This window comes from Glycine max, chromosome 18 (assembly GCF_000004515.6).
Source record: "Glycine max cultivar Williams 82 chromosome 18, Glycine_max_v4.0, whole genome shotgun sequence".
In the NCBI taxonomy this organism is placed as follows: domain Eukaryota; kingdom Viridiplantae; phylum Streptophyta; class Magnoliopsida; order Fabales; family Fabaceae; genus Glycine; species Glycine max.
In genome coordinates, this window is record NC_038254.2 from 23143440 (window position 1) to 23158077 (window position 14638).

General features: G+C 38.1%; 1 non-coding gene across 1 annotated transcript; it reads left to right on the forward strand.

Annotated features, from left to right (window-relative positions):
- The first annotated feature begins 14026 nt into the window (after window positions 1–14026).
- On the forward strand, window positions 14027–14133 carry LOC113000305 (small nucleolar RNA R71). Its single transcript, XR_003265595.1, has one exon. It is a non-coding gene; the product is annotated as a small nucleolar RNA R71 (small nucleolar RNA).
- The last annotated feature ends 505 nt before the right edge of the window (window positions 14134–14638 follow it).

Sequence of the window (14638 nt, forward strand, 5' to 3'; positions counted from 1 at the left end):
GAGGTACAAGGTTCCAGACCCTGTTCTTTATGAACTGACTCAGTTCTTCCTCCATAGCAGTAACCCAAGAATCTTCTCTCAGTATTTCATCAATGTTCTTTGGATAAATTGTTAAGAGGAGCACCACTATCCCTTTCTCTTTGTTTATAAAAACTACTATCTTGATAATGCATAAAATATATAGGCTCGCACAAGGGCTAGTGTACCCTACACAATAGTAACAATGGACTCGAAAGTCTAGATATTGAACCCAAAGGACCAGTTGTATTCTCAATTAGTTAAATTTAATAAACTAACAATAGAGATGATTAAAAAGAGGATTTAAATATTTTTATGGTTTTCATTTTTATAAGAAAGCAATTAAATGAATATAGATAGGGGTTTTGAGTTATGATAAGAGTGACCAGGGGTTATAACTTACTAAGAAATTTTCCCCCAATCCTAGTTCTAATGAAATTCCTTCCCTAGTTAATTACCGATTTCCAAAATCAACTAAAACTTATATGATCAATATCAAAACATGCTCTTTGCCCTAAATCAATACCCCAATGATTATGGATCTATCAATTTAAGTCAAAGAATAAGATCAATTATAGGGATGATTAATTAAAGATTAACTAATCTATCGAAGATTACCCAAACAGTGTGATCATGCAATTTGGTGAAAAACATTCTCTTCCTAGACCTACCAATCACATGCAAATGGTCACTACTATGCAATCAATTGTGTATTAGAATGGTTGGTTTCAAATAAATATTAAGGTAAGGCTGGTTCCAAATAAACATTAAAGTAAGGAAGATAATTAATTCACATAAAAACAATGAAAAATTCCATTAAGAACAAGGAGATGAGTACATTTGGACAATTACATCATAACCACCAGACCAGGGGGACTAGCCATTCATGATCAGAGAAAAACTAACAATCCTATAAAGAGTAAACATAGACATACCAATAAGCAGAAACGGTGATCATGAGCTTTCCTAAGGGTGATGTTCACGCTCTTCTGCTCTCAAAAGCCCTCATGGTTCTCTCAAATTTGTAAAAGACAAGAATAAAGCTGAATATCCAATTTACAAGATAAAGATCTCTATACATAATTTCCTAAATATAACTACACGAAAAGGCACATTACAGTTGTGGTGAATCCACCACGGTTGTTATTAGAAATGGTGCTGATGCCATGGGCCGTTATGGATTGACCATGATCCTCTTGGTTGATCATGACCCTCTTGAGTTGACCACAACCGTGGTAAACTCACCATGGACATTATCGGATCCTTGACGCTGTTCTGGGAGGGTTGTGACCATTTGACTATGGTCGTGCTAATTACCACGACCATGGTGAATGGACCACAATCGTTATCAAGTGCAGAGTCTTCAATTCTTCATAAATTTTTGCAATGTCCAACTCTTTCTCTCAATTGAGCGGATGTACTTTCGTGATACAAAATTAGGGTCCAAACGTGAGTTCTGCTAAGAAAATGATGTAAAATGCCATAAAAACTCACAAATGCCACCCAAAAAGTGGTTTATTAACATCCTCACACTTGAGCATTGCTTGTCCTCAAGCAATTATTCTAGCTCCCAATCAAAACAAATTTTCCTGAGTCAGAACTCATGCAACAAAAATTCCTTTTTGTTCAAAAAGTAAAAACTCATACAATAGGGTATAAAAAATGTACTCTAGAATCCATTAGGCTTATAATTAACATAGAAACTGTAACACCCTCAAATTTTGATAACTAAAAATTGATGTTTAATGCATTTCTTATGTTATTTGATTATTTAATTGATTTGGATGAGTTGAGGTGTTGTGTGAATTAGCTCTATGTGATTGCTTGATGTGGATGTTAGGTTATCTGGAGTTTAATTGACCAATGTTGAATTGTGAGATTTTAAGTTTTACCCAAACATGTTTCAATAAAACTGCGATCAGGGACTCGTCAACCATTTGATCACCATCAAACTTGAATTGTAGGTTTGTGACTCATGTCTGCATATTTTGACCGTTGGGATTTTCCGAATAACATTTTGTACAGCTCGCTTAGTGAGACAGGTGTGCTAAGTGCAATTCCTAACAGAAGCGCTAAGCGCAATTCCAACCCAAGGAATTAACTCGCTTAGCGTGAGAGGCCACGCTCAGCGCCAAAAGTTGATTTTCTCTTAGCGAGACAAACTCGCTAAGTGAGATCTGCAGATTATAAATACACCCAAAAATATGAAAATATGCATTTTGCCCCCTCGTTCTCTCTAAACATCCTCCAGAAAGCCTGCCACCTTCTTTTCTACCACCCATAACCACCGGTGGCCACCACGAGCTACCATTGCTAGCCGCCAGACCACCGTACGGAGAGGAATGCTTTGATTCGGGAGAGAAACAAGCTCTCAATCCTTTCTTTCGTAGTTACTCTGAGGTAACCTTGACTTCTATGGCTTTTTCCTAATTAGTTTAAGCTTCTATTAGTATTTCTTGTGTTTTGGGTACCGTAATAGGATAGTTTTACACTTCCTTTGAAAACCCTTGAAAATGAGATGTTTTAAAAGTTACCTTTTTACAAAAATTGATGTTGTTTTCGTGACCTTCACTGAACCCCAATCATATTGGTGTGATCGAAATTTTAAAATGACGTCTCTTTGATGTAGAAACCAAAAACACCATTTTTGTCCCTTGTAAAACTGAATGGGTATTTGACCCAAATGTTGATATTAACCTTGCCTTTGAAATCTATACTAAATTGTCTTCAATTTGGTATATAGGACTCTGTGTTTCAACCAACAAAATTGAACACGAGAGACCTCCAAACGATGCAAAGAAGAATCGATAGAGGGATAACGATAGGTGGGGGGAGTTTATTTTGGTTTACCACTTTGATACTGTACTTGGGGTTACAGAACCCAACTATAGTTATGTATGTCTATCCTTGTTGCATGCTGGTTTTCAAGAAAAACTGTGTTTTTGACTAATGGGATGCAGCTTATTTGTTATTGATGATTGAAATTGTGAATTATATTGTTGTCGTATGAGACTTATGTTGTTGAAGACTTGAGGAGTGTGAATCCCAAGCATAAAATTTATATGTATACATACGTGGAATGGGATTACTAATGACGTTGATAACATAGAGATGAGATGATGTTGATCTTTATGATAATAATGATATGAGATGATGTTGATGTTTATGATAATGATGATATGAGATGATGTTGATGTTTATGTTAATGTTGATGTGAGATGATGTTGATATAGATGATGATATTGAGATGAAATGATGTTGATGTTGAGAATATCATTGAGATGAGATGATATTAATGTTGATGATATTGAGATTAAATGATGTTGATGATGTTAATGACATTGAGATGAGATGATGTTGATGTATGTTGTGTATGTACATGGGGGGTGCAGTGACCAAGTTGGATGTCCCTGGTGGGGGAAGTAGAGTGGTTCAAGAGTTTTAAGCATCTCTGGTGAGGGATGACTTAAAATCTTTAATTATCCACAATTAGTGAATTGATGGTGATCATGTTTCATACTTCATACTACATGAAAATAGTATAAACTTTGTCAGTAAGTATTTGTAGTTTTTCATGAGGGAAAATACTTGTACTTGGGGGCATGTTACTCGGTTTGGAACTCCCCTATGACTCAACTTGATCACCATGAGGGGGAGGGGGGGAGTTGTCTGTGCACTCGACACTTGCTGCCTAGTTTTCCTAAGTGGGAGTATCGCATTAACACACTTAGGCTATTTCTTGATGAATGGTACCAGATTGCATTTGAGAGTTGAGGTCAGGTGCATGCATCATATTAAGTATGATTGATTGGAACTGTGGAAAAGTTAACGACTAGTTGTTAAGTGTATGTTGGACTGATGGATATTTGTCTATGATTATGGTATTTTGTGATTGTTTTCTTGCTAATCATGGTCATTTTTTTGTTGAAGCCGCCAAGCCGACTTGATGACGTTGGGATTATGTTGAGAGAGAGTTGTGCTTTGTTATCAACCCCTTCATAGCTTGTTCCCTAATTCTTTTTGATTTGTCATGTAAACCATAGATTTAGATATATGTATAAACTAATTTACTTTATGTCATGTGAATGATGTATATTGGGCTATTATATATACATATTCATTTAAGTATTTGTGCATTGTTTGGTGAAAGCATATCGCAAAAAAAAAAAAAAAGAATTTACTCTCGTTTTTCATAAACAAATTAATGGAGTTTTCATTTAAAATTGAAATATACGCATTTTAGAGTGGTGATATGGTAGCGACGAGGCGGGTTGTTACATTAGTGGTATTAGAGCAAGTCAAACCTTTGGGCCAGTGAGTTGTGAGTCTGTTATGTTTCTCTGTGCATTCTGTGGTTGCCCTTTTGATTGTCGGATGTTTGAGTATCTGATTGTTTCATAGTTACTTTGGTTGTTTGTGTTTGGAACTTACCTTGTTGTGTTTTCGTGAGTTATAGAGACTTGATGGTCCTAACATGTTTGTATCTCTAATGTCTGCTATACCATAAGTTTCAATGCCTTGTCATGAGTTATTAGACTGGCCATCTGTATAATTCATGAAGTGCAATGGGACACTATGGCAAGTGGCTAGGAATACAAAAGATGAAAAATGAATGTTAATGTCTCAAGAGAGAATTGTTTTAGAGAAGTGATTTCTCGAGGCATCAACTCTCAAGAGTAACTTAAGTAGGGACATGAGATAAGTGTGATATTGTTCTGCTCTTTTTCTTGTGTGTATTCCTTCCATGTTCTCTCTTCCTGGTGTGCATAGGGAGTAATGGTTGGACTGAACGATTGTGTGATAGCTGATGCTCTATAAGCCTTAGCTTAGACTATGGGGAACCAAAATAAGGGAGAAGTTGTTGGAACTGCTGAGTATCAAGGGTTGGATTGCTTCTAATAAAACAATCCACCTGCTTTCAATGCAGGATACAACCCTGATGGTACTCAAAACTAGATAAGGGAGATTGAGAAAATCTTCCGAGTGATGGCATGTTCGGAGGGGCAGAAGGTTGCATTTGGTACATATACTAGAAGAAGCAAAGTATTGGTGGGAGAACACTCACCAATGCTTGGAGGTTAAAGGTCAAGCTGTGACTTGGGAAACCTTCAAGAGGGTATTTCTAGAGAAATACTTTCCTGAAGATGTTAGAAACAAGAAGGAGATGGAGTTCCTAGAGCTCAAGCAAGGGAACATGATTGTGGCTGAATATTCAGCCAAGTTTGAGGAACTGGTGAGGTACTTTCCTCACTACCAAGGAAGAGATGGTGAATGGCTTGCAACCTGAGGTGAAGCAACTTGTGAAGTATCAAGGTGTCTATCAGTTTCCACTTTTGCTGAACATGTGTCAGATTTGGGATGAGGACTCCCAAGACAGGGCTGCCTATTATAGGAGTATGTGCCTAATGAAAGGGAATGGATCTCAAAATTGGGGAAAAAATTGCTCTTGTTTTTCATAAACAAATTAATAGAGTTTTCATTTAAAATTGAAATATACGCGTTTTAGAGTAGTGATATCATAGTGACGAGACAGGTTGTTATACAAATAGTCTTAAAGAGCTTCAAGTTCACTTTACTCACCATTTCTCATTGTTTACAATGTTAAATAGACAAATAGATATACTCAATATCATAGTTCTAGCATGCTCATAACTCTATAAATCAATCAACTTGACTCAAATAAATTCAAAAATTCCAAATAAGTGAGACATGTTAGGTTGTAATGGGGCCATGCATATAATGTAATGTAGGTATTGAAATACATAGTCTAATCAAAGGGATTAAGTCAATTATATGGAAGCACTCAGAAATCAGAGGAACTTTTACCTATCTTGCACCTTTCTATTTAACCTTTGATCCTTTTTCCCTTCTCTTTCTTTATTTGCTTTAGGTTACATTAATTCACACACACACACACACACACACACACACACACACACACACACACACACACACACACACACACACACACACACACACACACACACACACACACACACACACACACACACACACACACACACACATATATTCATTATTTCTTTTGTCATTTTAGTTTTTATTTTTTTATCAACACCTTTTAGTTTTTGATTTCACTTGAGAGAATGATTTATAATTTATTCATTGGTATAACCTGCAATATGTATTAATTCCCCCTTTTTCCTCACATTAATAATATTCATACAATATAGTTCAAGGACCAACAAAGAATAATCATTCAGGATCAAAGTGGTCAACTAAGGGAGAAACTAATCAAAATATTCATAGGTATTAAGAAAGCCTATCAGAGACTCATCTTTTCAGAAAATTTAGAACTCATTCAAGGATAAGTAAGTCAAAATGGAGATTAAAACAATGCTAATGAAAGGATCATTCACCCACACTAAAAGAATCAAAGATCAATACTCACATTTCTGAGGGTAACTCTAAGAATAGTTCACAGTCATGCATGCTAATGTTTCCTCCTAAAGAAAACTCCAATAACCCCAATACACAATAACTGAAAACAAAAAATTCTAAGAGCTCAAAATTTGGAACTCAAATAATGCTAGAGATCATGTATATACTAAGAGCTCAAAATTTGGAAGTAATGATACCCCTCCCCTCACTAACTACATGTAGTGTCCTTAATGCATAAAAATAAGACAAAACAAAGATAGAATGAAAAATTGAAATAAACTAACTGGGCACTGAAAAATACTAAACAAAATTGAAACTAAAATAAAAGAATATACAAGGAAAAAAGTGAAAAATAAAAAGAAAAACCTCCTCAAGATGGAGGTGGAACCTGAAAGAAGCAGTCTCGCAATTGTCTCAGAAGTCCATCTAGGTTGCAAATCTTTCTATCATTATCTGATGGTGTTGCTCGAATTAGGCATCCTGAGTATCCATGTTGCTTAGCACCATTGCCTGATGTGAATTGAGGCACGCTGATCGAGGCCGTACCCGAATCAAATAAACATGAAAATGCAGTAACTAGGAAGTTGGGCTTCGTCCTCAAAAGGAAACAACACCAGAAAATCTAGCCTTCCATGGATTCAAACAGAAAACGCAAATGAAACATGAAACAGAAACGTAAATGAACAGAAACGTAAATGAACAGAAACGTAAATGAAAGTAGAAGAAGAAGCACGAATGAACTCGTAATTAGAAGCAGAAAACAGAAATTTGCATTAAGAACGAAAATTGTAACAAGGGAACAGAAAAATGTGAAAACCTAAAACCAAAGCTCTGAATAATGAAAATAGCATAACAGAATCCCCTCCACGAATCCCAAGGCAGCTATTTAAAAAGAGTCACTCAAAGTCACTGGGCCCTATTACAATACTCTGGCCCAAAGCGAAATAAACACTGAACAACATAAAATAAAATTGCAAAATTTCCTAATTAGAAATTAACTAAGGTAAGCGCTGCTTTATTTGCCCTCTTCAAGTCCACAACCAAAATCCGGATTAAGCCCAATGTTTCATTAATTCCTGAAATTAGATTAAAAACATCAAATTAGCTAAATGAGCCCAAATAATAAAACTGCCTAATTAATTGACAATTAAGACCAATCAATAATTAAAATGGTGCAAAAAGGGTTTAGAAAATAGAAGAAAATGATGGCACATCAAAACCCCCCATACTTAGCCTTTTGCACTCCTGGGCAAAATGAAACAAAGAACAAAATCCAAGGATATCAAAGGGAGACAAACAAAAACATTCACATATTTCTCAATGAACATCAAGGAATGGGTAACATCTAACATAAGGAGATCCAAAAAGTCAAGACATTCATGAAAATCATCCAAGCAACCCAATCATGGCAAAATAGTTAATCAGCTCAAGAATGAAAAGTGATAAAGCCTCACAAGATATACACTATATCTCTCAAGTGTCTAGGCTACTATTTACCCTCAAAGCACCCATGAAAGCAAACACCACATAAACTTGGCAAGATTCTAAAATTGACAATCAACCCATAAACACAAGCACATGAGGATCAAAAGGTCTTTTAAGGTTGTAATGGGGCCAAGGACAAGGTATGGAAAAATATGGAATAAGTGGCTAAATCCCAAAGGGATAGAGGAGCAATGGGGAATAAGTGCATATTAAGAAAAAATAAGAAAATAAAAAAAATAAAGATAAAATTTAAACATGAAGAGTAGAACCAAGAGTTTCATCATTCTTGTGCCATTTAAGATCTTATTCACTCAACTTTATTGCTTTTCTTTTTCTTTTTTTTTCGAATTTTTTTTTTTTACTCTTAGCCTTTGAGAAAACATTTCATTCAGCATGTCCAACATTTAACCAATATACAATGTACATCAAGTATGGCCCAAAATACATCATGAAGCATAGCCAACAAAACAAGTTGTCCAATGAAACAAAAACCCCCCACACTTATTCCCAAAACAATTCCAAAGCTCCAAAATTCCTTAAGGATATGGTAATATCATGGTTTTTCACTTAAGGCTTGTAGTGAGCTTCAAAACAAGGAAAGGGAAACAAGGCTCAAAAGGCTATCAAAGGAATTAATTCAAGGTAAGTCCATTTGGCTAGAAGCTTATAAGAACAAAATTGCCTTAATCATTTCCAAATATGCATGTGAATTAGGACGCATCAACAAGAATCAAGCCAAGGCTATTGTGCAAGCAATCAATGGGGCAAAACACACAAATGATTATAATGATGGATGGCTCAAATTCTCACAAAGGTAAAATCATCACTTTCAAATTGAGCTTTCAAAACTATCATGACATGTAGAGAAGAATCAAGGATTTCAAGTCACAAAATGTCAAGAACTTTTATTTTCAAAACAATTACCCATTTCTTGAACATATCCTATAATTCAAAGAAAAACATGCAAAGTCGTACGTGCACACGAAATTGACCCAAAATATTAAACTGAAAATCCGACGAAACTAACAACATTAACAAATTAACACAACTAACAAATTAACAAAACCAACAAAACTAGCAAAACCAAAGAACACTCCCCCCCCCCCCCCATACTTAAACAACACATTGTCCTCAATGTAGCACAATTAAAAGATTAAAAACAATTAAATCATCAAAGAGAATCGGACAAGTGTAATAAAAGCAAAGAAGGAGATAGGAAAAGAAAAACTCCCTAAGTCATGGTGGAGGAAGAGTAGGGTGGAGTAAGGAAGTCTCTTCCACCACTACGTCCACTAAAGAAGGGTTCGTGAGGAATGGCTTAAGTCGATGTCCGTTGACCTTGAAGCTCTTGTTTGTGGAGTCGCTTTTGATCTCAACTGTACCATAAGGAAAAACATTAGTAACAACAAAAGGACCAATCCACTTAGACCTCAACTTACCACTCATGAGTCCAAGCCTAGAATTATACAATAACACTTTTTGCCCAACCACGAAGTCTTTTAACTATCATGCTATCATGGAACTTCTTGGTCTTTTCTTTGTAGAACTTGGCATTCTCGTAGGCTTCTAGGCGGATTTCATCTAACTCACTCAGTTGCAACTTCTTTCCTCACCAGCTTGATCCATAGAAAAGTTGCAAGTCTTCACTGCCCAGTATGCTTTGTGCTCAATTTCCACTGGAAGATGACATGCCTTTCCAAAGACAACCCGATAAGGAGACATTCCTATGGGTGCTTTGTAGGCAGTCCGATGTGCCCAGAGAGCATCATCAAGCCTGGTACTCTAATCTTTCCTGCTTGGCTGCACAATCTTCTCTAAAATTCTCTTGATCTCCCTGTTAGAAATTTTTGCCTGTCCATTGGTCTGGGGGTGGTATGGTGTGGATACCCTGTGTACCACCCCATACTTTTTAAGCAGGGCATGCATTGTTCTGTTGCAAAAATGAGTTCCTTGATCACTAACAATTGCTTTAGGTACTCCAAACCTGCAAAACAGATTAGACCTGACAAAATCTGCAACAACTTTAGCATCATTAGTTCTAGTGGGCTTGGCTTCCACCCATTTTAAAACATAGTCAACTGCAAGGAGAATGTAAACATAACCAAAAGAGACAGGAAAAGGACCCATGAAATCTATACCCCAGACATCAAACACCTCACAGAATAGCATAGGTTGCTGAGGCATTTGTTGTCGCCATGTAAGTGTATTTCCTGCTCTCTGACACTGCTCACAAGTGCTGCAGATCTTCCACGCATCTTTAAAGATGGTGGGCCAATAAAAACCACAATCAAGCACTTTGCGAGCTGTCCTTTGAACACCCAGATGACCTCCTGGTGCGAAAGAATGACAGAACTGCAGGACTGAGTCAGTCTCATGATCTGGAATGCACCGTCTAATGACCTGATCACTGCACAATTTCCACAAGTAGGGGTCATCCCAAATAAAATGCTTAGCATCACTTTTAATTTTATCTTTTTGGGCCTTAGATGCTAAGGGAGGAAAAACAGAGGCAACTAAATAATTGACAATGTTAGCAAACCAGGGAGTAGAAAGAGAGTCAGAAATACTATACAATATATACAAATGATCATCCGGGAAATCATCCCGAATAGGTGAATCTGCATCAGAGACACATTTGATCCGACTCAAATGATCAGCAACTAGATTTTGTGCTCCGCTCCTATCACGGATCTCCAAGTCAAACTCTTGGAGCCAGAGCATCCATCGGATCAACCTAGGCTTAGAATCAGCCTTCTTCAACAAGTACTTTAGAGCTGCATGGTCAGTATAAACAATAATGCGAGTACCAAGCAAATAAGATCGAAATTTTTCAAGAGCAAAAACTATGGCTAGAAGCTCTTTCTTAGTAGTAGTATAATTTGCTTGGGCAGCATCTAAAGTCCTAGAAGCATAATATATCACCCTGGGCAATTTATCAATTTTCTGAGCAAGGACAGCCCCCAATGCATAATTTGATGCATCACACATAAGCTCAAAAGGGGCTGTCCAATCGGGTGCCTGGATGATGGGGGTGGTAGTCAACGCTCTTTTGAGGCAATCAAAAGCCTCTTTGCATCTGTCATTAAAGTCAAACTCCACCTCCTTTTGCAACAAGTTGGATAGTGGAAGGGCTACTTTGCTAAAATCCCTTATAAAGCGCCTGTAGAATCCTGCATGACCAAGAAAAGATCGCACCTCTCGCACACAAGAGGGGTAAGGCAATTGTGAAATAACAGAAATTTTTGCAGGATCTACTTCAATACCCTTATTGGAAATAATGTGGCCTAAAACTATACCTTGCTCAACCATAAAATGACATTTTTCAAAATTTAGAACAAGGTTAGTTTCAATGCATCTATTCAAAACTTTTTCCAAACTATTCAAACAACCATCAAAAGAGGATCCATATACAGTGAAATCATCCATAAACACCTCTATGCAATTTTCTAAAAAATCACTGAAAATACTAATCATGCACCGCTGGAAGGTACCAGGGGCATTGCACAGGCCGAAAGGCATCCTCCTATAAGCAAAAGTGTCGAAGGGGCAGGTGAATGTGGTCTTTTCCTGATCCTCAGGAGCAATAGTAATTTGCATATAACCAGAAAAACCATCAAGGAAACAGTAGTGGGATTTACCTGCCAGGCGTTCAAGCATCTGGTCAATGAATGGCAGGGGAAAATGGTCCTTTTTGGTAACCTGGTTCAGCCTCCTATAGTCAATGCAGACTCTCCAACTGTTCTGCACCCGAGTAGGAATCAGCTCCTCCTTCTCATTTCTGATCACTGTGAGGCCAGTCTTCTTCGGGACTACCTGGACGGGACTCACCCTTTGGCTATCGGAGATAGGATAAATGATTCCAGCTTGCAAAAGCTTGGTTATCTCCTTCTTCACTACATCAAGAATCACCGGGTTGAGTCTTCTCTGTGGTTGTCTTACTGGTTTAGCTCCATCCTCTAAATTTATTCGATGCATACATGTTGATGGGCTAATACCAGGAATGTCCGCCACGGTCCAGCCTATAGCCTTCTTATGCTTCTTGAGAACTGACAACAACTTCTCCTCTTGCTCATCAGCAAGGGAGGCAGATATAATCACTGGAAAACTCTTGCTATCATCCAAGTAAGCGTATTTTAAATTTGATGGCAGAGGCTTCAATTCTGGTGTGGTCGGCTGGACAGTGGTAGAAGGAGATGGTTTCTCAGCCTTTACCTCATAAAGAAAGTCAGAGGTATGTGTACTTCCTGAAACATGGTCAAGAATTTGATCAAGTACAATTCAGACATATGATCAAGTACAATTTCAGACTCAATGCATGAAGAGTGAGAGGCATGCAGATTAGAATAAAGATCAGTCATGTATTCATCAACAACATGGTCAATTATTTCAGCACGAAATACAGAAAGATCTTCAGATGGGTATTTCATAGCATCCAGAATATTAAAATGAACAGTTATGTCACCAAATTCCATAGACAGTGTGCCTGCATAAACATCTATCTTAGTTCTAGCAGTTTTCATAAAGGGTCTGCCTAGAATGATGGGAACTGATCCTTGAGAAAATCCATCTTCCATATTCAAGATATAAAAATCAACAGGGAAAATCAGTTCACCAACTCTAACTAAGACATCTTCTATGAAACCAACAGGATAGGCAACACTTCAATTAGCTAAATGAATTACCACATCAGTTGACTGCAAGGGACCTAGAGATAGAGAATTAAAAATCGACAGAGGCATAACACTAACAGAGGCTCCTAAATCTAGCATGGCATTGTCAAACTTACTATTCCCTATAATACAAGGTATGTTGAATGTACCTGGATCTTTGCATTTTTCAGGAATTTGAGGAACAGATTTACCAATCAATGCGGAGACATTTCTGCCCATGCTAATTCGTTCACTTCCTTTAAGCTTCCGCTTATTAGTGCACAGCTCCTTCAAGAATTTGGCATATCTTGGAATTTGCTTTATTGCATCCAACAGAGGTATGTTTGCCTCTACTTTTCTAAACGTTTCCAAGATCTCTTTCTCTGCCTCTTCCATTTTTTTGTTGGAAACTGCTCTTGGAGGGAATGGAAGAGGGGGAATGTGCTGCTTCTGCAAATCAGAATTACCTGTGGAAGAAGATTCACCTGCACAAAAATTGTTAGGTAAATTTTTGTCATCACCTTTTTTCTGGAGTAGAGTGAAGTTTGGCAGGTTCATTTGCAGATGAGGAAGGTGCTACGGGTTGAGGTCCTTGACACTGCTTTCCCGACCTCAATGAAATGGCACTGACATTTTTGGGATTTTGGACAGCTTGAGAAGGCAGCTTGTCAGAATTCTGGGACTGTTGTTGATTCAATTGGGTAGCCAATTGTCTCATCTGATTGGTTAAGCTCTGAATGGAGGCTCTGGTCTCTTGCTGAAACTGCATGTTCTGCATAGTCATTTGCCTCACAAGTTCTTCGAGGGAAGGTTGTGGAGGGGCCTCAACTGTTGGCTGTTTCTGGGGTTGTTGCTGTTGTTGGATTGGTGGAGGAATGTATGGTCTGCTTGGGCCAGCAGCATTTTGGAAGGAAGAAGCAGGCTGCTGTTGTTGTTGCTGAGGGCTGGACCATCTGAGGTTAGGGTGATTCCTCCATCCAGGGTTGTATCTGTTGCTGGAGAGGTCATAATTGCTCTGCTGTGGTTGATTTTGCTGCTGAGGTTGAGGAGGTCTATTGTAAATATTTGCAGCATAAGCTTCAGGCTGCTCAATTGCTCCAGGTTGCTGCATGGAAGGGCAAAGGTCTGTATGGTGGTCAGCAGAGGAGCACAAACCACAAACCCTTGCGACAGGTACAGATTTCTGATTCAAGGCCAGCTGGGTTACCAAGTTAACCAATGCATCCAGTTTGCCTTCAAGCTTCTTAGTTTCAGATGATGCAGATGGGTTTGTAGCTACCTCATGCACTCCTCTAATGACTATGGCATCATTTCTGGCGCTAAATTGCTGGGAGTTGGAGACCATCTTCTCAATTAAATTTCTGGCTTCAGCAGGAGTCATGTCTCCAAGGGCTCCACCACTGACAGCATCTATCATACTTCTCTCCATATTACTGAGTCCTTCATAAAAATATTGGAGAAGAAGCTGTTCTGAAATCTGATGGTGGGGGCAATTGGCACATAGTTTCTTAAATCTCTCCCAGTACTCATACAGGCTCTCTCCACTGAGTTGTCTAATACCTGAGATATCCTTCCTGATGGTTGTGGTCCTGGAAGCAGGGAAATTTTTTTCTAAGAATACTCTCTTAAGGTCATCCCAGCTCGTGATGGACCTTGGAGCAAGGTAATACAGCCAGTCCTTTGCCACTCCCTCTAATGAATGAGGAAAAGCCTTCAGAAATATGTGATCCTCTTGGACATCTGGGGGTTTCATGGTGGAGCAGACAATGTGAAATTCTTTCAAATGTTTGTGCGGGTCTTCACCTGCAAGGCCATGAAACTTTGGAAGCAAATGAATCAGTCCAGTTTTAAGAACATATGGGACATCCTCATTAGGGTATTGGATGCACAAGCTTTCGTAGGTGAAATCAGGTGCAGCCATTTCCCTTAGAGTCCTCTCACGAGGTGGAGGTTGTGCCATGTTCTCAGAATGTGAAAAATCAGAATGCTCAGAATCAGAATGCTCAAAATTATAATGCTCAAGATCAGGATGTTCAAAATCACCAATAACAGAATGCACAGATTCACCAGTTATGGAATGCTCAGAA